The 27105-nt window shown below is 42.3% G+C and overlaps 1 long non-coding RNA gene across 3 annotated transcripts in view; it reads right to left on the bottom strand.

Moving 5' to 3' along the window:
- Window positions 1-27105, bottom strand: part of LOC148315656 (uncharacterized) — a 484413-nt gene that overhangs the window by 447337 nt on the left and 9971 nt on the right. For all 3 annotated transcript variants that reach the window (XR_015840720.1, XR_015840718.1, XR_015840719.1), the window contains exons 2-3: window positions 26215-26315; window positions 26052-26137 (exon numbers count right to left, since the gene is read on the bottom strand). This is a non-coding gene — a long non-coding RNA (uncharacterized LOC148315656). The remainder of the gene's footprint in view (window positions 1-26051; window positions 26138-26214; window positions 26316-27105) is intronic.

The following is a 27105-nucleotide window of genomic DNA, read 5'->3' on the forward strand; positions in this document are numbered from 1 at the left end:
TTCCTCGGTTGCCATCCAGTGTGACGCCATCCGGAACCACTGCTTCCTGATGCACAACCTGTAAATTACAGAAATACAAACAATTGGAAATATATATTTATTGCTGCATTTTATTGCTGGCGTGTGAAGTTTCATATTATAATTTACCTTTCTTTACACCAACAAGACGAGGAGGAACTTTCTTGCCGCGGGATGCACAATCTGTGAATTTTAGAAAGTATGCATGATTACCACACCATTCAGTATTGTTGTTTCCTCGTCGGGGAGGAGATGCGCTCGCGCGTAACTGCACATTTACACGACATTTTCTGCCCGCAAGATGCATGATATGTACAATAAAAGCATGAGGGCTAAAACCACATGTTCAATGGTAACTTGCGAGCGTTTACTTCCTCGTCGGCGAGGACTTACGCTCGCGTGTAATTGTGCAATAGGCGCCCGGACGAGAAAGTCAGCGAGCAAGCTTGCGTCTAACTGCACATTTACGCGACATTTTCTGCCCGCAAGATGCATGATATGTACAATAAAAGCATGAGGGCTAAAACCACATGTTTAATGGTAACTTGCGAGCGTTTACTTCCTCGTCGGCGAGGACTTACGCTCGCGTGTAATTGTGCAATAGAGGCGGCCGGATGAGGAAGTCAGCGAGCAAGCTCGCGTCTAACTGCACATTTACGCGACATTTTCTGCCCGCAAGATGCATGATATGTACAATAAAAGCATGAGGGGTAAAACCACATGTTCAATGGTAACTTGCGAGCGCTTACCTCCTCGTTCGGGGGGATCTGGTGAGGACTCTCAGCTGCTTTGGCTATTGTCCGAAGGCAGGCGATGCAGGCCGCAAGGCACGCGCACCCTCTTTAGACGCCGTTTTGTTGTGACGACGACGAAGCGTCATCCTCTCAACCAAAGCGTCTCCATCGCCTTGATGCTTTTAGGAAGCTTTTTTTTTACAAAAAAGCATTCCTCGATCGTCATTTGCTTGGAGGATTTCATTGCTAACGCTACTAATGCGACTGCTGCTAGTGCTGCCGATGCTGCTGCTACCCACGCTGCTCTCCACACTTATAAGTCTACCCCAGGATCCCGCCCCCCCATTTGTACCTCTGGCGCAGATTCAAGGCGGATCTTTTGCACCTCTGCCCCCTGCTGGGTGATTTTTACATGATTCACAATGCGGACAAGGCTGATTCTCAGTCAGAGGTTGCATCAGACCCTTATGTACACTATGACGTAAAAAAGACAGGAAACGTACTTATACGTCTTTGGTAGAGGGCGCCATTGCATTAAAAGACGTCTTTGTACGTCTAAGGGAGTAAATGAGTTGAACAAAGTACAGGGTCCTTCACCTGACTACAGATGATCTTCTGGGGACTTTATTTGGTTTTAATCACTTTTGGGGTCTGTATCTATGCACACTCCCTGGTTTTGCTACCTTCCCGGGTACCACATACACACTGCTTAGTTTCTCTGCCTTCGTGGGTACCACATACATATTGCTTGGTTTCTCTGCCTTCCTGGGTACGACATACACACTGCCTGGTTTTGCTACCTTCCTGGGTACCAGTCACACAAACGTCAGACGACTCAGCACATACCGACTGTCTCAGCACTACACACTTTCACTCCAAGGCAGTGCTGTGAACCAACTTACTGACAAGAGGTAGTATTTAGAATTTTAAAAAGTGCTTGAAAGGTTTTGTTCATGTAAAACCAACAGATTATGACATTATTATTATTATTTAAATCAGTATTAAACAGCATCAGCATAGGTTAAAGATATTATACAGACTATATACGATAAAAAAATACTAAACCACCCTTGCTTTTCCGTCATTTCTTGTATAAGTTAACACACAGATGTATAACATTTGTTTATACAAATATAACGATTAAAAAGTAGCTGATTAGAGTTTTAATTTTGTATTCATTAATCTGTAATAAAAATGGACATATTTTGGTTAATAAAATTAACAAGAAATAAAAGTAAAGGGTGTTCTAATACTTTTTTCAAGATTGTCCTAACATACATTTAATGTTTACAGTATATGTCTTCGGAAGAAGCGCAGCATTAGATTTTTTTTTTTGTTCTCTCTCTTTGACTTCTGAATTTGAATTTCTGTCACAGATGTGCTTGAATTCTATTTTGGATGATTTGTGTTAAACTGCACAAATATTTGAAGAGCCATAGAATTCAAGAATCACACCAGTGCTGCTACTCCTCCGAACGGGTGAACGCCCTTGATTAACAACCTGCGTTGAGGTGGCTTTTGAGATTCGTGGTGTGGGAGAAAAATCTCTGAAGGCATTCTTAGACTTCAAGAGAGGGTCCACAATTTTCAAAGATTCACTTCCGTCTGAATCAGAGGCCTCACTTGTATCCGGAATATATTCATCTCCACTGTCATCTGAGTTGGAGTAATAATGCTTATCCATTCCAAAGTCAGCCTGTTTTTTTAATCTAAAAAACAACAACAACAACGAAATATAAAGGATAGAAGGCAGGAGACCAATAAAATATATGCAATTTGCTTGTAAGATTCCCTGAAATCTATATGGGTTGTTTACCTGTATACTTTTGGTCCTCCTGAGCCTTGGGATAGTAATATGGTCTGGGTCTGAGGCACAAAGTTCAGGGGCAGGATTTGACAATGATTCGTCAGAATCTGTGTCGTTATTCCAAGGAAGATTCAGCCCATATTTTTTGTCCAAGGGAGGAGACTGGGTTGCATCAGAGTCCAAGAGAAAATTGAGAACCCATTAAATACTTAATCCCCAGAGGAATCTGCACAGAAAAAGGTCTTAATTCTATTTGAAAAAAAAAAAAAACTAAAATATTGATGAATGATATTATGACAAAATAATGTAATAACAAAATTAGAATGATTTTAGGAAATTATTTGCAAAACCAAAACATTGTGGTACGATAATAATGCATATAATTATTCTACGCAGCTATATTTAACAAAAACACTTAATTGACCGTAACAAAAAGCTCCCGGGAGGAAAACTACATTAAATGTTTTTTTAACAGGGCAGTGAAAATATTGGAAAATAAAAAAAATAATGAATAAAATAATATGAAAAAAGAATTCAATGTGTATCGATGGACCCATATGAAATACTTATATCGCTATGTACTTATCAGCCATATCGCCCAGCCCAATATGTAACTGCAACTTCAAAACCTCGGGCCATAACAGGATTGTAACATGGGATGCATATCTTCATTCCTAAATTTGTAGATCCCGAGGAGGCTGCTCAATGGTCCTGGTAATGTAAACCTCAACCAATTCGGTCACAGCCAATGTTCTCCATCCTTGTTAAGAAGTTTTGAAATGATTTAATAGATATACTATTGCAAACTATACCAGAATTTTATACATTTTAAACTTTTGATCACAATTTTACCTATTTTCTAAAAATCTGAAGAATCCACATGCCAAATCACCTGCTGTGGACACATAGGTTCTGTTCTGACAGATAATTCAGTTACAGGTTGTGTACTTAAAGCCAATAAGAGGGCAATGCAGCAGTCGACAGCCTGACGAAAGCTTAAGTCTCCCAATGAGAGAACTGTAGTGGCTGGTAGGTTCTTAGATTGTAACATAGTAAAGACATACACTACGCATAACTGTATATCATATGATGATGAGGGAAAATATTATTAGCTACGATTTATGTCCAGATATATTAGAAAACTTGTCCAACCAGCACAGGTCTATCTAACTGTAATTTTAACATCTCAAGACACGACAGGATGACCACATGATACGCATACCTCCTTTTCAGAGTCTGTCAAACCTTGAGAAGGCTGCTTCGATGTTCTGGTGGCATCAACCTCAGCCGATTCAGTCATTGTCGGTTGTCCTCCATCCTAATGAACAAGTTGAATATTAATTTAATGAATTAAAAAAAAGAAAATGGATCAGAATTTTACACATTTTAACGAACAAGTTCACGAATGAAACAAAACCAATTACTTTAGCGCATGACAATTAATCTTCAGTAGAGATATGTTGTGACTGATATTTCAGTCACAGGTTGTCTTTTGAACGCCACCAGGGCCGCAATGGAGCACAGGACAGCCAAAAGTCTTCTTGTCGGACAGCTGTAGTGGCTGGTAGGTTCTAAGATTATAACATAGTAAAGGCACATACAACTCCTAACTGTATTTCATATGATAATGAAGGAAAAGATGATTAGCTATGATTTATGTCAACAATAAAAATGGCTCTACGGGGTCCCCACGAACGCAAACCTGACAGTTGGGTGTCAGATGGCCAACATACCTGACTCGCAATTCAACTCAACTGGACCCCACAACACAAGAAAAAGCTGAGTGAGCCTCAAACCAGACATACACATTCACTGACAAATATCCTGTGACACCAGATATATTAGAAGTCTTGTCTAATCAGCACACGTCTATCTAACTGCAATTTTAACATCTCGAGACACGACAGGATGAGCACACGATACGCATACCTCCATTTCTGAGTCTGTAAAGCCTGGAGGAGGCTGCTTCGATGTTTTAGTAGCATCATAAATTTATTGAATTAATTATATTTGAGGTTGGATTAGATTTTTACACATTTTAAGCCTTAGCCACCCAAAACAAAACATAAGCTCATGAATGAAATAAAACTAATTAATTTCGCCCATGCCAATTAATCTTCTGTAGACACGTGTTGTGACCAGTGTTGTTTTTGGCAGGCATTTTAGATTTTGTCCAAGTCATTTGGACAAAGTGCTGATTTGTTTACATCACATTTAGTCATCCCAATTCGTTATAGTTTTAGTCCAGTTTTAGTCAACGAAAACTAAAAAAAGGGTTTTAGTCCAGTTTTAATCGACGGAAACGCAAAAAAAGTTTTACCCTAGTTTTCGTCAATTTATTCACAAAGGTTTTAGTCCAAGCGGCACGGTGGCCCAACTGGTTAGCATGATGGCCTCACAATATTGAGGTCGTAGGTACGATTCTGGCTCCGGCCTTCCTGCGTGGGTTTCCTCTGGGTAATCCGGTTTCCTCCCATATTCTTAAAACATGCATGGCAAGTTGCTTGGACACTCTAATTGCCCCGAGGCATGAGTGTGAGCGTGGATGGTTGTTCGTCTATGCATGTCCTGCGATTGGCTGGACACCAATTCAGGGTGTACCTCGCCTACTGCCGAAGACAGCTGGGATAGGCTCCAACACCCCCCGCGACCCTAGTGAGGAGAAGCGGTACAGATAACGGATGGATGGATGGATGGATGGGTTTAAGTCCATTTGAGTTAAAACAAGGCATTCAAGGTTTCCACCCAATAACAAAGACTTTTGGATGGACTACTAAGGATTCTTCATTACAAACAGAAAAAAGTGGCAACAGTGGAATCAATACTCACTGCTCCAAAATAAGCAGAGAAGCAAAACATTTTGTTGGGCAACTGTTGTGGCTTTATTTCACTAAAAGCAACATAAAATAATTTATGAACCACATGCTAACAATTTTGTCTAGTCAACGAAAAAAATTCATGTACATCACGTCATGTTTTCGTCATAAAAGAACCTCGTATAGCTTGTCATCGTCATTAAAAAAGGGGCGTTAACGAAGTATTTTCGTCATAGTCATCAGTGACGAAAACAACACTGGTTGTGACTGATATTTCAGTCCCAGGTTGTCTCCTGAACACCACCAATTGGGCAAGGGCGCGCAGGAAAGCCTGGGGTCTTCTATTTTTACAGTATAGAAAGGCTAAATATCAAATTGAAACAGTGTTTTATATCATGAATATACAGGGTTGGTGCTGGTTCTGGTAGGGAAACCACAACATAAAGATGTCCTTAATTAGTCCCACAATGGGGATATTTGCAATATGGCATATGATGGCCTAACAGGGCCACCGCCCAGAAAGGAGTAACGCAGAACTTTGTAATACTGTCACTCCCTGACCAGTTCGTTGTTCCTGCAGAGCCAAACTTTGACTCAGACCCACAAATTTGAATTACAGATAGTGGACAATGGAGAACTCCCCCAGTCAGTCATCATGTTCAACTTCCATAGAAACTTCACATACATTTATTAGATTGCCAAACTAATTGGAAACTACATCACCAGAACACCACAAGTGGGCTCTGTTATTGTACTTAAAGATGCATCTTACAAACCTGTGTTCTCCAAGGCCAGCTGGTCCATAGTCTTAAGTTATTTCTTCGCCAACATCAATGTCTCGGAGCGCAAACAGACAGAGGTGTGGTCTGTCCTCTGTTGTCATCTTCTTCATTTTACAGTTGGGGTGCATGTGGTCATCATTAACCAGTCTTCCCAGACTGCCATCTTCTTGAGCTGCATCAACACTTAAAATAGATTAAAAAAAAAAAAAAAAATTATTCAATCAATGTCAGAAATTAATCTTTGAGACAATCTTGTGTACACAAAACATAAAAATAGGAAATCCACAATTTTTAAATCTAAATCAAATCATACAAGAAATTTCTATTGGAATCAGACCCTATTAACAGCTTGTCTTTGAGACTTCATGATCTATATTTTCATTTGTACAGATTCAACGCATGAATAAAAGTAATTATACATTTTTGCTTAGAGAATGATTTTTCCCCTAACACTTATGGGATGAGTATGTGTTTATTTTTTTAAATAAAAACAAAAATAAGATAACATCTCAATCTTTGCCTCACCTCCAAGTTTTTTCTTGCCGGCGGAAGTCAAACAAAAAGACAGTGCCTCTTCCATCCATCTTCCTGCGTTGAGATTCATCAGAATCTATCAATTTTCCTCTGTACTCCATAATAAAGAATAAAGTCGTCTTTCCTGAAAGGGGCCTTGGTAAATACTCCTCGACCTAGTTAACAGGGAAATCAAGTTAGCTTCGTCATATTTTTAAGCACACAAATAAGGAGTCATCATATTCATTTGGGCCACTATACTAATGTAGGGTGGTTTGAAACATTGCTTCTTGTGAGGGATAGAGCAGAGCCCTTCTTTATGATTTTAAAGGAACAGACCAGCCAAAATTCATTTTCCAGCATTGCATTAGCCAGTATGTATTAGGACTGAAAGTACAAATGTCAATTGCACCTGGTTACGTAAAAAAAAAAACTTTAAGATTATTTAGTTTCAAAACAATGACATACACTGTACACAGTCATATTGGATCGCGTCACGTGATCTCTGTGACGTATTACGTGCTTTACACTAGACTATCAATATCGGACTTGTTCACCGGTCTATTGTGGTATAAAAATGCCGGAGGGCGTCATCAAGTACAGCCTTAATTTAGATAGAACTCCTACCATCAGGTTTCACACTCACTGAAATAACTTGAAACTGACAAAAGTGGCAAAAGAAAAGGTCAAGACACTCTTAATGTAAAATAACCACTTAAAAAACGATGTCAGCTTGGTTATCAGAAAACAATAATATATCTTAGCAAAAGCGTTAACATCATAGCTTTAAATTAGTTTATATACTTCGCTTCTAACTCTGCAGTCTTGTCCAGACCCTTGACTGCATGTTCAATAGTATCCTGCTTTGGGGACTTCCTGCATCTCAGGGAAGGCATTGTTTATTCTATAAAGAAAAAAGACAGTATTGTGTTGAGAATTATTAATACTATGGGCTAAATGGAGTTTTAACAATATCAGTGTAAGAAAAATAAATTATAAATTAAAAAAATATCAATTCCTCCATCCCAATTAACGATTTCAACCATAATAGTTTATATTGAAGTTTAAACAACAGACACAGACAGATTTATGCAGTGTGACTACAAAAATCTTACCAAAATTGCATTCACAGTAACCTTTGCTTTAAGAATCATGTAATTAACCAGTGAACATCGTGTCTTACACAAAAATTAATGACAGAAATTATCATGGTACTTGCATTCTGTGGTTCTATAACAAAAGTGCAAGCTGTTAGCTCCGCAAAGCTAATGCAACAAGCTAGCGTCCCTCGTGCTCACATTCAATGCAAACCTGACCACCGGATGACAATACGCGTCGGTTTAGTTCTTTAAATGAGTAAAAGCACCATGACGTTTTATAATTATTCAATGCTTAACTGGAGCTCGTCAATTATGTCGATGTAGGAGCACATGTTTGCTAGGCCAGTGTTGTAGGCCCACATCCATGGTGCTACTTTGTATAGTGTTTTCCACACAACTATCTCTAACTATGAACAAATGCACTCGACGCATGTTTTGAAAAAAACCCAACGAAAAACACTTACCTCTCCGTTTCAACAGCAGTTCGAACTTCGAAGTGGTGATATTCTCCAGCGTTAAGCACCTGCTCGAACTGCGAATAGGTCAAATTCAACAGCGTCTTTTTTCTGTCTTAATAAGGACGCGATGAGAGGAGGAGCGCTTGCCTTTTCGTCAGCACGCCCCGCGCGGGTGGTGCTGCTTTATCACTCTCTATCTGTGCCCGCCCGCCGGCACGTCGATAGAAAAATAATATTCCTTCAAACATTACTTTCATCTTCTTAACGTTTTGTAGTGAATTTAACAGGTTCACCACTTTTTTCAAATACACCAATGGAAAACAGGTCTTAATTGAGGAAACATACAAAGAGCGTCTCACAAACACCTTATGATGAGCAATGTAATTTGATCACGTTTTTTGTCACTGCCTGGACGTTGGGTTCACTGGCCTGGTGGCAGTGGCTTGTAGACACTGTCACTGAGTGGGAACGGATCTCAAGGTGGGTCAAACTAACCCAAGCAGTGGATCGGTCCGTTTTTTAAATTTATTAATTTTTTTATTTTATGTATTTATTTATTATTTAATACAAGGGCTTCGGCTCACTACCAGTGGGCGGGACCAAAGAATTTGGGTTTCCTTTGAGCTAGGAGGCAGTCAAAGGCAGTCCAATCCCCGGCAACATAAAGCGCCTAGCTCTGGGGACATGGAATGTCATTTCTCTGGTAGGGAATGAACCCGAGCTGGTGTGTGACTAGACCAGTGGTTCTCAATTATTTCCTGTCATGCCCCCCCTACCAAGAAGAAAACAATTCGCACCCCCCCACCACAATTTTCTTTTACATTTCGTACTAATGTACATGTTCTTTGCATATTAATGTTAGATTGTCAATAAAATATCTTACCTTAACAAAGCTAAATTGATAAAAATAAAATATCATTTTGAGAACGACTATTGTGAGGATCTCGAAACTCAGTACTCTGTGGTGCTAATATTGATGAGATGATAAATATGTTGAAGCCACAGAACAAAAAGATTAGATATTGTTTGGAAATTAATGACGTACATAAAGGAATATCAGCCTTGATTGGAGTACATTACTGCATTTAAATTTTTAATAAAAATGAAACAATTATTGATGTTATGACCACTATGAAGAATTTAAAAAACAATATATAGGGATAATTATAGTTTTCATTTTGTTATGTGTAGTCTGTTCATGTTGCATTATTTTTATGACAAAGACGATGGTTAATCGTAGGTTTGTTGCCCAAATGTACCATTACAACCTGATTAATGTTGAGAATGACGAACTCAAACTGGACACTGAAACGTAAAAACACATGGACTTCTTGCCCCTGTCCTCACACGTGCACACACACACACACCATACACGAAGATCCGGGAGGTAAGGACGGCTGTCCTACAGGATGCGGATGGAAGAACAACTGCAGCGGAACAATGCCAGGGATGTCTGGAGGGGCCTGAAGACCATCTCAGGCCACGGACAAGCAGGTAAGACCCAGAAGGGGGGGGGGCTTCAGTGGGCAAATGAGTTGAACCTATTTTTCAATAGGTTTGATCAAATGTCTGACCCCGCTCAGGCTTCCCTGATGCAGCCCCCACCCACCCCTCCTGCCACTGCGAACAAGACCCTCTCTCCCCCTCTCTCGCCCCTCTCTCTCTCCACAGGCTCCAGTTCCCAGCCTCATCAGACAACCACCACTTCCTCCTGCTCAGCCTTGTTCCTCACAACATCTCAGGTGAAGAACCAGCTGAGGAAGATGAAGGCGGCAGGCCCAGATGGGACCAGCTCCCAGCTCCTCAAATCCTGCGCAGACCAGCTGTGTGGAATCGTCCAGCACATGTTCAACCTGAGCTTGAAGCTGGGCAGAGTCCCCCAGCTGTGGAAAACATCCTGCCTGGTTCCGGTTCCAAAGACACCCCATCCGAAGGAGCTCAACAACTTCAGACCAGTGGCGCTGACGTCTCATCTGATGAAGACCCTGGAGAGACTGGTCCTCGTCCATCTGCGCCCCCTGGTCAGCTCCTCAATGGACCCACTCCAATTTGCATACCAGCCTGGCATCAATGTGGATGATGCCATCATCTACCTGCTCCACACTTCACTCTTCCACCTGGAGAAGGCGGGGGGCACGGTGAGGATCATGTTCTTTGATTTCTCAAGTGCTTTCAACACCATCCAGCCCGCCTTATTGGGAGACAAGCTGGAGCAGGCGGGAGTGGCCCACCACCTCATCACATGGATTCACAACTACCTCACAAACCGGCCACAGTACGTGAGAACACAGGACTGTGTGTCTGACGTGCTCCTCTGCAGCACGGGAGCGCCGCAGGGAACTGTGCTGGCTCCCTTCCTGTTCACCCTCTACACCTCGGACTACAAATACAATTCCACAACCTGTCACCTGCAGAAGTTCTCTGATGACTCTGCGATTGTCGGCCTCATCACTGACGATGACGATCGGGAGTACAGAGGGGTTACGCAGGGGTTCGTGGACTGGTGTCAGCAGAACCGCCTCCAAATCAACGCTGGGAAATCCAAAGAGCTGGTGGTGGATTTCCGCAAGCGTCGGCACTCTCCACCTGCACCAGTGAATATCCAGGGAACAGACGTTGAGAGGGTCTCAACTTACAAGTACCTGGGTGTTCATCTGAACAATAAACTGGACTGGAGCGACAACACAGACGCTCTCTATAGGAAGGGTCAGAGCAGACTCTTCCTACTCAGGCGGCTGAGGTCCTTTGGCGTTCGGGGAACACTCCTCAGGAACTTCTATGACTCGGTGGTTTCATCAGTCATCTTCTATGGAGTGGTCTCCTGGGCAGGAGGCATCTCGGGCCGAGACAAAAAGAGACTGGACAAACTGGTGAGGAGGGCCAGCTCTGTCCTGGGCTGCTCCCTGGACTCTGTGGACTCAGTGGGGGGCAGAAGGATGACGGCAAAACTGTCATCAATGCTGGACAAACCAGCCCACCCATTCAATGACACTCTGAGAACACTTTACAGCTCCTTCAGTGACAGACTTTTACACCCTCGCTGTACCAAAGAGAGATTTCGCCGCTCCTTCCTGCCAACTGCTGTCAGACTTTTTAACAAGAACATTGGGTCAGGCCTACAAACGGGAGGGCATTAGTGCAATTGTGCAGTCCTAGGATGCAATATTAACTACTACTGTACTTTCAGCCAAGGGTGTACTTAAATATTGACCAATGATGTATTTTGTTTACCATTACAGTATTCTTATTACAATACTTCTATCACTGTAGTATTTCTACCACTGCAGGATGTTCACTATTACAGTACTTTTATCATTGCAGTACTTTTATCATTGCAGTATTTTTCTATCATTGCGGTACTTTTACTATTACAGTACTTTTACCATTGCAGTACTTTTACCATTGCAGTACTTTCATCATTGCAGTATTTTTCTATCGTTGCAGTACTTTTACTATTACAGTACTTTTACCATTGCAGTATTTTCTATCATGCAGTACTTTTCTATCATTTCAGTACTCTTACCATTACAGTACTTTTATCATTGGAATATTTTTATGATTGCAGTATTTTCAATCATTCAGTAGTTTTTATCATTACAGCGTTTCCCCCTCCGTATAATGGACAAACATTAGGAGTGTTTCCTTACACTTAGATACGTTTATACTGTGTATATTTGCATGCTTTTTCTGAATGTCTGCTGCTAATGTTATACATTAACGGCTACATTACGCCGCCGACTCTGTGTGATCTATATCTTTGCTGCTGTAACACCTCAAATTTCCCCATTGTGGGACTAATAAAGGACATCTTATCTTATCTTATCTTATCTTATCTCTCCTACAACGAGGCAAGGGCCTCCACCAAGTCACCCCAGGGACAAGTTTTATTCCCTGATGGTCATCAAATTATGAGGATCTCATTCTACGCCGGAAGGGAGGAGGGGAATTTTTCCCTAATGTGAGGTTTTCGCTCCTCCACTGATGATCACACTGTTGTATGATTTCATTATGATGATCTGTCTTAAAGCCGTAAGGACATGATTTTTAAATCCACAACAGGGGGGAAATGTAAGATGGGCTGAGGATAGGTAATCAGTTTGTGTATTCATAATCATGTTTTTATACACTCATTAATGTTGAACACACACAGAGACACTTACTTGTTATTTTAACACACACACACACAGACACCGTATCCTGAAGATGTGTTTAGTTAAACTGACCTTGGGTTATGATTTTCTGCCTGCTGGAGTCCCTGGTGATTAGTTATTGATGCTTTAGTTAAACTGACCTTTATACCGTGAGTTATTGATGTTTTCTGTCTCTTGGTGATTAGTTGTTGATGCTTTTCTGTCTTCTGGTGATTAGTTATTGATGAGTTAGTTTCAATAAAAAGGCAGAACGGAGGGTGAGAGTCAGAGGGTGTGCGGGATTGAACTGGCAAGACGGCTGTTTCACCTCCTGGCTCCCTCTCCCATTCTGAATGGCACAAAACGAAAACTTTAGTAAGTTATTTCAGTCTAAAAAAGGCGTCAGGGCATTTTTAAACCGGACAGTAAGTCGCCACTGTCTTGGTTCCTTTTTGTGCCTTGACCCATACCGGAATTATTGAAAGGATGCAGTCCTATTTACAGGCCCCAGTGACACCCCAGGTTTCTGTTGTTTGTACGAGGGCGCTTAATAGGTACTGCTATTCACAATCGTCTTAGGCTGTTTCTTTGCAGAAGTTTATGGACAATGTGTAGTGCTGTAGGATGCAGTCTAGAGCATTCTTGACATTGAAGCTTTTGTTTCCAGCAACTGCTAATGCGACCGTGCATCAAACATGCAAAACACAGACCCTTGCTCCTCAAGAAGTCAATCTTATCCTTGTGATGCTTTCTCCTAAATTCCTTACCAATTGTGAGACTGTGTTGCTCTCCATTACAATTAGCACATGGTTTGGCAATAGCATCCACTGAAACAGGTTCTGCCTTTGGCGTGGTGGTTTTGTTGTTTTCCATCTTGGCGGGCACAATGACTGTTGTGAAGACTTTCTTTGATTTTGTTGTTTCTGTGTGTTGTGATTTTGTTTTCTGTTTTATAGAAATCTTTCGTGCTTGTCAACAAAATCCTTAAACTTCACTCTTCTATTTGTTCTTTCTTGGAGATTGCAGGCAAATTTTCTCCAAGATTCTATAAGTCTGTATGGAAGTTTGTTTGCCAATGCCTTTATATTAGCCATGTTGTCCAAGTCCTCCATGTAATTAACATCTGCCATTATGTTCGAACAGCCCATAAGGAATAATGTGAAAGACTGAAGTGCAACACCATCTTCAGACTTGATTGTTGGCCAATCCATGGCTTCCTTTAAATATGCTTCTGCTATCATGAAGTCATCACCATAAAACTCCTTCAAGATTTGTTTTGCTTTGGTATATCCTGTCAGAGGTTCCATATGGATGCAGCTCTTCACCAACTCATGTGGTTGTTCACTAGTATACTGCAGCTAAAATTGAAGATGATCACGGTTATCACTTGTACGGCCTTCAATCCCATGTTCAATGGCACCTATACAGGTTTTATAATGCAGAGGGTCGCCTGTAAAACGTAGGAATGGAAAGTTCGGGAAGAAGCGATGCTTTTTGACTCTTTGCTAAGTATTCTGCGACACTGGCTTGCTGTGAGATTGCGTGGCAAAGGCCATCAAGCACATGTCCCTGTTGTTCTCTACTTTCTGTCTGATGTGGAAATCTAGCCATTGGAATAGTCGAAGTGGGAGCATTTCAGGTCAACACTGCTTGTTGCTCTGATAGGCTGTGATGGTAATTGAATGTTTTTCCTTGTTTAAATTGTAACACACTCATCAGGAATGTGGATACCATCCTCCTGGGTATTTTCATATCTTCTCAAGACATCCAATTTAGCATCAGACTCAGGGAGTGCCGTTTGCATTGCATGCATTTCCTTCTTTGCTTTAATTGCAGCTTCTTCTTGCTCAAGTGCCAACCTTTGTTGTAAATCAGCAGCCTTTGCCTTTAAACATGCTCGTTCCATTTGAGCCTTTAATTTAATTGAAGACGTTGACAGAAGTGAGCTTCTGTCTGTTAGATTCTTTACTTCTACTTCTATGGGTGTAGTTAGTTGATGCAGATCTACTATCAGCAGGTGATATTTGTTTATTGCATCCTTCCTCTGCACGTTTCAAAACGTCCTTCTTCCATTGCTCACATTTCCATTAATTACATTTTTTGGATCAAACCAGTTATTTTGGTCATCGGCAAAATCCTCTTCAGTCTTTAAATTTTGCAGACCGGAATTGAGGTCCACAAATTCTTGCTCCATGCCGCTAAAGCAAACACGAACCTCAGTTTTTTACAGCGTCAACATTTGCATCATCCTCCATCAATTGTTCAATTTGACGTTGCATGGAGGTCAATTGAGCAAATTTGCAGCTGCGTGCCTGCATCCGTTTAGGCTTGTGATCTTCTACAGCTTTTCTCCGTCATTTTTAATGTCCGCTTTCCACTGTCTTGTTCCTCCATGTCAATCCACAATGAAGCAAACAAAAACGTCAAACTGACTGTAGCGTCTCAATTTGTAGGTCAGCCGAATGACGATCAAAGTTTTAAGCAGTTTACTCACGCACCTGTTACGTGCGCGTCCTTGTTAACTCGCGATGCTTGTCAAGTATGGACGCATGCTAACAGCTAGCAGCTCATTGTCCCGACTGGAAAGTTGCTCCTTAGCTGTGATGTGCCTAGGGTTACACTATCTATCATTAACAAACACAGCCAGCCCTCCTCTTTCCTCTTACCGCTTTCCAGTGTCCTGTCCGCAAGTAGTATTTGGAAGCCGTCAAATTCCACAACGGTGTCCGGCGTTAGCTCTGTTAGCCATGAATCCGTGAACATCAGCAAGCTAGCTCATTGGAAGTTCCTCTCGTGCCGCGTTAGCGCTGTTAGCTCGTCCATTTTCTTGGGAAGGTATCTAACATTTCCCATAAAAACGGACGGGAGGACGGGGTGGTCACGCCTCCTCTTTGCCTGGCGTTTCGCCCCCGCGCGACATCCCCCGTCTCTTCCTCCTCAACTCGTGGGGGATATCGGGTCTCGCTCCGGGAGTCGGCACGGGGTTAGCACGAAGTGCTAACAGCTGATCTCTTGTGTAAACGATTGATCCGTAGCTCCCAGTGACATCTCCGGACACGATCACGCAAAAAACAGCCCTCAGCAGCAATAAAACCACCGCAATTTGGATGTCCATTGCTGCGATGAGGTAAAATAAATAAAACTGGGTAAAGGGAAAAACACGCGAAAAAGGCTCAAATAGTGAGCCGTGCTGCTCTAGCAGGTAGCCACTCGCGTGGCGACGGAACCGGAAAAACAAATGTGGTCCCATCAAAATCTGATTGGATATTTAAAAATAAAAGCGTGAAAATTTGCTTATTTGTCTGTCGTCACCAATGATTAAAAAAATTAAAATCATTACAAAATCCTCAAGCTATCGTGATACCAGACGAGTTCTGCGGGACACCAGACCACCCCAGTTGTCCACAAAAAGTGGTCACTTCAAAATTTGATGTGGCATTTCAAAATAAAAAAATCACCTGAAATATGCACTGTGATCAACACTGATTTAAAAGAAAAATCTTTAAAAAATATCCTCAAACTATCGTGATACCAAACCAGGACTGGGGATACTAGACCACACCAGCTGTCCACCAAAAGTGGTCACATCAAAATGTGATGTGGCACTTCAAAATAAAAGTAGCCTGAAATTCGCTTATTTCACGGTCATCACCACTGAATTAAAAAAAAACATAGCTCGAGCTTTCGTGATACCAGACCAGTTTTGTGGGACACGAGACTACCCCAGCTGTCCATAAAAAGTGGTCCCATTGAAATCTAATTTGTAATTTCAAACTAAAAGTTGCCTGAAATCTGCACATTTCACTGTCATCATGCCTGACTTTAAAATTTCATTAAAAAATATCCTCTAGCTATGGTAATACCAAACCAGGTTTGGAGGACACTAGACAACACAGCTTTCCACCAAAAGTAGTCCCATCAAAATGTAAGGAGGCATTTTAAAATAAAAGAGCTGGAGCTGTCGTAATACCAGACTAGTTTTGTTGGACACTCGACGACCCCAGCTGTTCATCAAAAGTGGTCCCATCAAAATCTGGTGTAATTTCACAATAAAAAAAAAAACACCTGAAATATGCACATTTCATTGTCATCAACACTGATTTTAAAATAATCATTTCAAAATACCCTCGAGCTATCGTGATATCAGACCCATTTTGGGGGACACTAGACAACCCCAGTTGTCCATCAATTGCGGTCCCACCAAAATGTGATACGGCATTTCAAAATAAAAGTAGCCTGAAATCAGCATACATCACTGTTATCAGGCCTGACTAAAATATCATGACAAAATATCCTCCAGCTATCATGATACCAGACCAGACATATTTCACTGTCATCACCATTGATTTTAAAAAATTAATTAAAAACTAGAGCTGCGAGCAGCTATAAAGGGCCCTCGCCACCCGGACAACGTTGGGGTACTGGCACGTTGGAAATGTGAAATATTTCCGAGAAATAACGTGAGGAATCTTCAAGAGGAATTTGCTTGTAGTTAAAGTTAGAGCAGCTTTTGTTTTCAAAGCCTCGTCAATGTTTGAAGTAAATTTGTTGGCAGGCACTACAGGTGCATCAAATCAAAGACTAATAGACTGAAAAACATTTTCTTTCCGAGAGCCATCACCATTCTGAACTCTCACACACATGCACACACACACGACCACCCTTACCTTGCTGAACAGCGACGTATTGTGTTGTATTTCTCCAATTTCATACTATTTTCCATCACAATATTTATTCTCTTATTTATCTAATTTATATATTTGATTAAATTATTGTTGTATTGCACTGGAGAGGGGAGCTCCCTAATCTTGTTGCACACTGTACAATGACAATAAAAGGATTTCGGATTCTGATAAATTTAGAATGGCCGACTTCCTGTTCAATTTAGCATACGGCTCCATGAGACTTTTTATTAGGTCTTGGCTTTGTACACACTTCATCAAATTTTCAGTTTGGTGAAACAGAGATATGGGGCTGTTTTTTTTTGTTGTTTTTTTTTTCTAGGGGGCGATAGCGAGCCATTTTTAAACAACTGTACGACAAAATAATAAAATATTGTGAATATTGAATCAACTCCCGGTTGGGTGGACGCTGGCACGTTTGGCTGCCACTGCTCACCGGTAACTCTCAGAAATTTTTTGGATCCGCTTGTTGTACCTGCTTTAGCAGTTTACAATCCCTCCAGTTACAGTGATTTTATTTATTATCTGTATGTTGAGCGATCCCGATTCTCATGAATGCCACCCACCGATTGCATAGTCGCTGACGCGTCTACTGTGGCTAAAGTTTAGCTTACCTATCAAAGTTAGCACCTTATGTACAGGGTAAGTTTGGGATTTTTTTAGAGCATGAGCAGGGGAGTTTTTAAGCATTTAGTCCATTGTGGTGAACCGCCCCCATTTAAGTAAATTCAAAATGGCCGACTTCCTGTAAAACCTAGCGCATGGCTCCAAGAGACTTTTTTGTAGGTCTTGGCCTTATACATACTCCATCGAATTTACAAAAAGTAGGTGAATCACTCAACCAGGGCTGAAGTTTTTGAATATTTCTAGAGGGCCATGGCAAGCCATTTTAAAAAAGCTGCACATTCCATTCCGCAGGATTGCTATGGACATTGTGGGTCCTTTGACAAAAAGCAGTGGTGTAGTGTGTGACAACGCCACACGTTTCCCAGAGGCATTTCCATTGCGCACAATCACTGCTCCGGCAGTACTTTGTGCCTTGGTGCAACTCCTTTCCAGAGTTGGCATACCAGATGAGATTCTAACAGACCAGGGAACCAATTTCACTTCAAGGTTAATGCAACTGTTCAACAAACAACTGGGCATCTCCGCCATCAAAACCACTCCATACCACCCATAGACTGATGGACTAGTGGAAAGGTTCAATCAGACCTTAAAGAAGATGCTCCAGAAATTTGTGGATGATACTGGAAAAGACTGGGACCGGTGGCTGCCCTTTTTGCTGTTTGCCTATCGCGAAGTTCCTCAGGCGTCAACAGGTTTCTCTCCCTTTGAACTCTTGCATGCTTGGGAGGTTCAGGGGCCATTGGACTTGCTCCGAAAGGCCTAGGAGGCACCTTCCACCACGTGAAGTGATCGGGGGGTGGTGAAATTTGTGCTGGAAATGAGGGAGAGACTGGCCAGGTACCAGTAGGAGGCAGAGGTCAACCTGCGGGAGGCCCAGAAAAGCCAGAAGACCTGGTATGACCAGCAAGCTCGCCACCGGGAGTTTAAACCCGGCCAAAAAGTATTGCGGCTTCTCCCCACATGCAACAACAAGCTTTTAGTAAAGTGGCAGGGGCCATATGAGGTCACCCGGAAGATGGGTCCAGTGACCTATGAGATTTTCCATCCGGAGAAGAAAAAAAATAAACAAACTTATCATGTGAACCTCCTCAAAGAGTGGAAGGAGCGTTCAAACCAGGCTCCAAAGGAGGTCATACTCGCGCGGAAGGTGGAGGAGGACGACGACGACGACAAGGACGAGGACGACGACAATGATGATGATGATGATGATGATGACGAGGCAGAGCTGGAGTCCTCGACGACGACAGATGCGCCTGCACTGGCACGTCGGAAACCCAAGCAAGTCACAGAGATGTGCTTAATTTTCAAGACGGTGCCTTCTCTTTTTTCCGCCAGCCCAGGGAAGACGACGGTGGTAGAACACGTCATTCGTCTCAAAGAAGGATTACCAATTCGTCAGCGCCCCTACCGAGTTCCGCAACACTTGGTGGAGAGACTAACCAAGGAGCTCCAGGAAATGCTGAAGCTTGGAGTCATTGAGCCTTCCAAGTCGGAGTGGTGCAGTCCGGTGGTTATCATCTCCAAGAAAGATGTGTGCTGATTTAGAAAGAGAGTGAAAGACGTTTAAGAGAAGAAGCAGAAAGTACTTAATATGGAGATAAAGAAAGACGAAGAAACAGGAGCGAGAAAAAAAGGAGGAAATGCACCAGCCGAGGATCAAAGAGACAGTGACAGTGAAAAAGGAAGTCAGGGTGAGAGAGCTGAGGAGGAGGGCCAGCGAGAAAAGGAGCCGGGATTGCCTCAACAAGTGGACAACAGCGCCCTGGGAAGCCTGCCACAAGAGATGAATGCAAAGCGGCCTGCCAAACAATCACACCAATCCAAGATAATATGCGTAAATGGGCTGCGGGCCTCACGACCACCCCGTCAGCACCGATCTTCTACCAAGGACGTGGAAGAGGAAGAGGACACCTGCCAACAAAAGACGACGTCTGCTACAACTGTAGGAAACATGGCCACTTTGCTCGAAACTGCCGTCAACCACCCAGGAAAACCGATTACAATTTACACAGACAGAATCAAGTTTGATAAGAAATTTGTGATTTGTCAGGACCAGTCGTGAAAGCAACGGAGGATCACGTGACGTAAAAAACAAACAAAAAAAGCAAGTGGAGAAGCAGTTCTACATGAACGTGCGTTTTACTTATTAGGCCGTGATACACTGACACAATTGGACCTTAATATCAGAGTCAATAAGCAAGGGCGAATTCAAACAAACGTCAAAACTTTAAAAGGGCACATTATTATCGGTTGCTACATTTGGAAGAACAAAATAGGACGTCAATAAATTATTAGAAGTAGCTCACAATAGAGTCTGTTTGGGCGATGACGTGCAACACATGGTTAGTCTGCAAGGGACTATCAGATACAATGTATCAAAAGTAAGTGAAAACGCAACTATGGTTTCGTGCACCACCACATGCAACACTTGCACCATTCTCATGGAAAGACTCTCCCTGCTGGAGGGACGTGTCCGCCAGCTAGAGCAGAGTAATGTGGTAAGCGTAAATGTGGCGGACAGCACCGGTTAGCATTGGCCGTAAACGGCTTGCTAATCGCGTTGAGCCTGTTAAGACACAGAGCAGTTCCATTCCACCTCGGTCTCCTGGCTCCCGCACTTTAGTGAAAGGTGACTCCATTACTCGATACATTAAGCTTGAAAATCCAACCACAGAATGTGTATTGCTGGGGCCAGAGCACCCGACATTGAAGCTAATCTTATGGAGCTAGCACGCAAGAGACCTAGACACCAGCGCAGTGCAAACAACGCTAGCTATTCAGATATAGTAATACACGTCGGCTCCAATGACACTAGTGTTACTGCCGTTTCAATGATACGCTGGCTAAAGAAAGTTTTAACGCGCACTCACTCACCATGGGTTGAAGTTGCGATGACGTTCGCTCGGCTTCACTGGTCTTGATGTTGATGTGTAGTTATGTATGTCACGTCAAACAGTCAAGGGTTAGTCTTAATCGTAGTCATTTCAGTCCAGATGTCATGCCGTGAAGTCAAGTAAATCAAATAAATAAATCAATGGCTACGGTCTTCCAAACTTCAAATCAAAAACATCCGCGCATATGCGGTAATCAATACAATATACTATCTTCTATCTTCCAGTTTGTACATAAATAATGCGTCTTGAGTAAGTGCGGTTGAAAAACGGTATCCGACCAGCGTTCCCCCACCTGTCCTGCATTTGTTATTTATGGATGAACGCAACCAGTGCTGACGTCATCAATTGCCCTAGTGGTGGTGTTGCCATACTGCATTACTCAAAAGAAAACTGCTCCAACAACTAGGATGAAGCAATCAGAGATCACAAAGAAAAAACATAGCAAGGACTTGTGATCTCGCCAGAAAGATGAGTCTGAGTCGAGTAATTGTCTCTGGCCCCTTGCCTGCGAGAGGCAATGATGAGAAAGATGGGGGTGTAGCCCTCATTTCCGAATTTAATCTAAAACTTAGTCCTCGTCCTAGCAATTCCTTCAAAACATTTGAAGTTCTCATTATGCGATCCACGGCCGCACTGCCGTTTTATCTTGCCGTTTTTTACCGTCCCCCTGGCTCTTACTCAGGCTTTTTAGATGAATTTTCTGAATTTGTGGCTGATTTGGTAACTCATGCGGATAATATATCATGGGCGACTTCAACATTCATATGAATCTCCCGTCGGAACCACTTACCGTGGCGTTTCGGACAATAATTGATATGTTTGGTTTCATGCAAATAATAGATGAAGCAACGCATATAAATGGTAACACGTTAGATTTGGTATTAACCCGGGGCTTAGCATCCTCAAAAATAATTGTATTACCATATACTAGTGCTATAGCTGACCATTACTTAATCAAATTTGAAGTCTTGGCGCATTGCCATCGTTCTGACCATGATCAAAGCTATAGCAGCCGCAACATTAGCTCCTTAACCACCGCTGCGCTCTCTGAGCTACTCCCTTTAGTAACCGATTCGTTTCCTAATTATATTGGTACGATTGATGATCTTACAAACAACTTTAATGTCGCTCTGTTAAATGCGCCTGACTCCGTCGCACCTTTAAAAACTAAAACTTGTCCAAAGAGGCTGACTCCGTGGTTTTATGAGGAAACACGCATACTGAAACGATTCTTGTAGGAAGCTTGAGCGCAAATGGCGTGCGACCAAACTGGAGGTCTTCCGTCAGGCATGGTGCGCTAGTTTATACAAGGAAGCGCTCAATCTAGCCAAAACTAATTATTACTCTAGATTAATTGTTTTACATAAAAACAACCCTAAATATTTATTTGCTACTGTAGCAATGCTAACGCAACAGCAACCAACCTCGGATAGCTCTTCCTATTCAGCTCACGATTTCATGCAATTCTTTACTCAGAAGATTGAGTGTATTCGTGATGAGATTAAAGACACTGTTCTTACAATTCCGTTGAATTCCGTCATAAATGGTGTTAATAGGGACATTAGGGCTGATAACTGTCCGATAACCTTATCTCAATTTAAAAAAGTATCTCTTGAAAGCCAAACAAAATTGGTTAGTGGGGCAAAACCGACAACTTGTGTGCTCGATCCGCTTCCTGGCAAACTAATTAAAGAACTGTTTATGACCCTAGGACCGTCTGTCTTAAATATTATTAATCTATCACTTACCACGGGTATAGTACCAGCAGCTTTAGGACCGCCATTATGCGACCGCTACTTAAGCAACCAAACCTCGACCCAGAGAGTCTCAACAACTATAGACCGGTTTCAAATCTTCCGTTTATTGCAAAAATCTTGAAAAACTTAATGAATATATGACTAGTAATAATCAATTTGAACCTTTCCAATCAGGTTTTACCGAATGGAAGCTACGGAGGAGGAGGGCATGCTCGCGTCACAGTTAAGCCGAAGAGGAGCACCTTCCCCGGGCACGGGCGGTGTCAAGCGGCCCCTAAGTTTAACCGAATGGAAGCTCCGGAGGAGGAGGGCATGCTCGCGTCACAGTTAAGCCGAAGAGGAGCACCTCTTCCCCCCGGGCACGAGCGGAGCGCGAGGCTGTCAGTTATGAATGAATAAATGAATAAATAAATAAATGAAGAATGCCACCTTTCATTTCACTGGCATGATCCGTGCCTGTCATGCCGCGTGTGTTTTTGTTTTTTCAGCTGTGTGGGCGTTCCTCCAGCGATCGTCTCGCGCCATGCGGTCAGCTGCTGCGAGACGCGCCCACCAGCCCCGCACCGGATTCCCATTCACTCACTGATTACACTCACTACCACCTACACTGACTACCTGGCGTCGGATTGTTATCCTACTTGTGTCTGCGTTTGGAGAGTCCTGCTCAATCCTCCAGCTCTGCTGGAGGATCATAACATTCACAGGGCACACCGGACGGCGTACCAGAAGTTAAAAGTCGAAGTAATTAAATAAATACAAAAATAAGTAATTGAATAAATACAAAAATAATGGCTGGGGAATAAAAAAATAAGAAGTTTTAATAATAATTTTTTTTTGTTATAACATGAATTTCACTCTCTCTCTCTCTACCCGTATATATATATATATATATATATATATATATATAATTTAAGCATTTTTGAAGGTGCGCCGCTACTTCGCGGATTTTCAGTTTTTGCGGGTGGTCTCGGTCCCCATTAACCGCGATAACCGAGGGTTCACTGTATTACTCTTACTCGATCTTGGCGCCGCTTTTGACACTTGATCATAACATATTATTAAAACGCCTTGAAACTTGTGTTGGCATTTCAGGTTCAGCGCTTTCTTGGTTTAATTCGTATCTGTCGGAGAGGAGGCACCGTGTAATTCATGGCAATGCGACTTCTGATCTTTGTAAGATCACACGCGGAGTTCCGCAGGGATTGGTACTAGATGCTACCGCTTGGTGATATTATACGGAAATATAACATTAGTTTTCATTGTTATGCTGATGATACGCAATTATACATGCCGTTGGATATAACGAATCCGTGTGATTGCTATAAATTAGAGGCATGCCTTGCCGAAATTAAACTATGAATGTCTTTCAATTTTTTGCGTCTTAACTCAGATAAAACCGAGATGCTGATCATTGGACCAGCGCGTCATCGGTACCTTTTTCAAAGACACCACTATGAGTATCGATAAATTGCCCAAAAGGATTCAACAAGATCAATGTCTAAAGTCATTTTTGGCCAATTTTCAATCAGATTCGTTAAAAGGGCACCGTGCAGTACGTCAAAATGTAAAAAATTATAATTTTTGTCACCACTGGGTGGTGCAAGGTGGTCGCTGCTCAGGCCCTAATAATAATAATAATAATAATAATAATAAAAGTAATAATATTTTCTACAAAAACAATAGGGACCTCGCAGCCGTCGCAGCTCGGGCCCTAATAACAATTTCTACAAAAACAATAGGGACCTCGCCGCGGTCGCTGCTCGGGCCCCAATAATAATTTCTACACAAAGTCCATTGTGGTGACCCGCCCCCTTTTAAGTAAATTCAAAATGGCCGACTTCCTGTAAAACCTAGCTCATTGCTCCAAGAGACTATTTTGTAGGTCTTGGTCTTATACATACAGTGAACCCTCGCTACTTCGCGGTTCACCTTTCGCGGGTTCAATGCTTCGCGGGTCTAAAAAATATTCGGGGGCATTGTAGTTTCGCCGAGCGACACAACGGGGCGCTGGAGCGGTTAGACGGCCGGCGTGCGCCGAAGAAGAGCGTGGGCGAAGAGGAGAGTGGACGAAGAAGAGCACGTTCCCCCGGACACGATCGGTGGCGACGTTTCGCGCGGTTCGGACCGTACCAGAGCTCCGGCCAGCGTGCGTGGCAGTTAAGCCGTAGAGGAGCACCTTCCCCGGGCACGGGCGGTTCCAAGCGGCCCCTAAGTTTAACCGAATGGAAGCTCCGGAGGAGGAGGGCATGCTCGCGTCACAGTAAGCCGAAGAGGAGCACCTTCCCCGGGCACGGGCGGTGCCAAGCGGCCCCTAAGTTTAACCGAATGGAAGCTCCGGGGGAGGAGGGCGGGCGTGTGTCACAGTTAAGCCAAATTGGAGCACCTCTTCTGCCCGGGCACGAGCGGAGCGCGAGGCTGTCAGTTATGAATGAATAAATGAATAAATAAATAAAGAATGCCACCTTTCATTTCACAGGGCACACCGGACGGCGTACCAGCAGGTAAAAGTCGGAGTAATTAAATAAATACAAAAAGAATGGCTGGGGAATAAAAAAATAATACGTTTTAATAATAATTTGGTTTTTTTGTTATAACATGAATTTCACTCTCTCTCTCCCCGTATATATATATATATATATATATATATATATATATATATATATATATATATATATATATATATATATATATATATATATATATATATATATATATATATATTTATTATATATATTGTATATTTTTTTTAAGCATTTTTGAAGGTGCGCCGCTACTTCGCGGATTTTCAGTTTTCGCGGGTGGTCTCGGTCCCCATTAACCGCGATAACCGAGGGTTCACTGTACTCCATAAAATTTACAAAAAGCGAGGTGAAACACTCAACCAGAGCTGCTTTTTTTAACATTTCTCGAGGGCCATGGCGAGCCATTTCAAAAAAGCTGCACAACTAACGTATAAAATATTGATAAATTTGCTCGGCCTGATGTGTGTGTAAAGTTTTACGAGTTGTCGTTCATATTTAGAACCTCATAATCAGCTTTGTTTTATTGCCGAACAGTGCAATGCCACTCCCACAACTTTTCACGAAAAAGGACGAATTTCGTATTGTGACATCCTCATGGCCGAAACAGTCATCCGAGCATATATGAGGGCGACCTTGTTGAGTTGCACGGAGAAAAACATCCAAGAAAATAACTTGTATTAGCTTTTACCAGTTGGTGGCGCTACTACTACGATGTAAAATAAGTTGGTAGATGTCTTCAGGGCTGAAGTATCCTCAAATGTGTACAACTTCGAGAAGATAGGATCATCTGAGTCATGTTGCCGGAGCTTTTGTTGCCACAGAGTACAATCGGACTTTTCAGCACCTTAATAGCCACGCCTTTTGCCAAAACGTCACAAAATTCGGCAGAGAGTAAGATCATTGTCTTGAGTCTTTTCTGACTAATTTTCAGTCGGATTCGTCAAAAGGGCACCGTGCAGTACGTGAAAATTAAAATAAAAACAAATTTTTGATTCCACTTGGCGGCACTGTGTGTATAACAAAATAATAACATTACGATGTCTTCAGGTCGGGACGTTTTATTTACAGGTGAAGGTTTGGATTTTTAGGAGCATGTGCAGGGGAGTTATTAAGCATTCATTTATTTGTATTAGGTTCATTTTGTCTTCTTATTATTGATATTTGACTGATTCATTAAAAGCAGACAATTATGTTTTAGGTAAATTTTTTACCTGACATCTTTCGGCGAGTCTTTCGCCTTCTTCAGAGTGTCGCATGATGGTGTCTTGAGCTGATGTTCCATGAGGGTGTGACTTACCTGTCAAAAAAATGAAAAAAATCAGAGCAGTAAAAGAACAAGCACAACATGAACATTACAAATCAGCAATCACTGACCACTGCAAAAGGGAAAACTACATCATGGACCGGGAGAAGGGCAGGGTCATCCGCACAGAAGAGAACAAACAACAGCGCTGGATCAGAGAGGCCATTGAGATCTGCAAGCGAGGCATAAAAACCATGAACAGAGACAAGGGAGCCTTCATCCTCTCTACCACCTGGACCAGCATCTTGGCGGAGTGAACGGACAGCGGGGGCGTGACTTGCCTTCATTCTTGTGACAGGTAAGTCACGCCCTCATGGAACATCAGCTGATAAAGACGGGTCACAAGACAGCATCATGTGACACTCTGAAGAAGGCGAAAGACTTTCGTATTGTGACATGCTCAAGGCCTAAACACTCATCCGAGCAAATATAAGGTAGATTTTGTTCACCTGCCCGGAGAAAAACATCAACGAAAATAATTTGTATTTGTTTTAACCAGTTGGTGGCGCTACCACTGCGATCAAAAATAAGTTGGCAGCCGTCTTCAGGGCCTGAATATCCTCAAATGTGAAAAATTTCGAGAAGATGGATCATCTGAATCATTTTGCAGGAACTTTTGTTGCCACGGAGAATAATCAGACTCTGCGGCACCGTAATAGCCACGCCCTTCGAAGGAAAGTCACAAAAATAGGGATAGAGTAAGATCAATGTCTTGAGTCTTTTCTAGCCAATTTTCAATCAGATTCGTTAAAAGGGCACCGTGCAGTAAGTCAAAATGTAAAAAATGATATTGATTGGCGCAAGGTGTATAACTGAATATAAACATATAGATGTCTTCAGGTACAGACTTTTTATGTACATGTGAAGTTTTGGATTTTTAGCAGCATGTGCAGGAGAGTTATTAAGCATTTTGTCCATTGCGGCGAAGGAAATCTTAAGTGAAAACTTTGAAGCCCCGCCCC

Source organism: Idiotropiscis lumnitzeri, unplaced genomic scaffold (assembly GCF_059441095.1).
Source record: "Idiotropiscis lumnitzeri isolate Australia: NSW breed Sydney's pygmy pipehorse unplaced genomic scaffold, RoL_Ilum_1.0 HiC_scaffold_66, whole genome shotgun sequence".
Taxonomy (NCBI): domain Eukaryota; kingdom Metazoa; phylum Chordata; class Actinopteri; order Syngnathiformes; family Syngnathidae; genus Idiotropiscis; species Idiotropiscis lumnitzeri.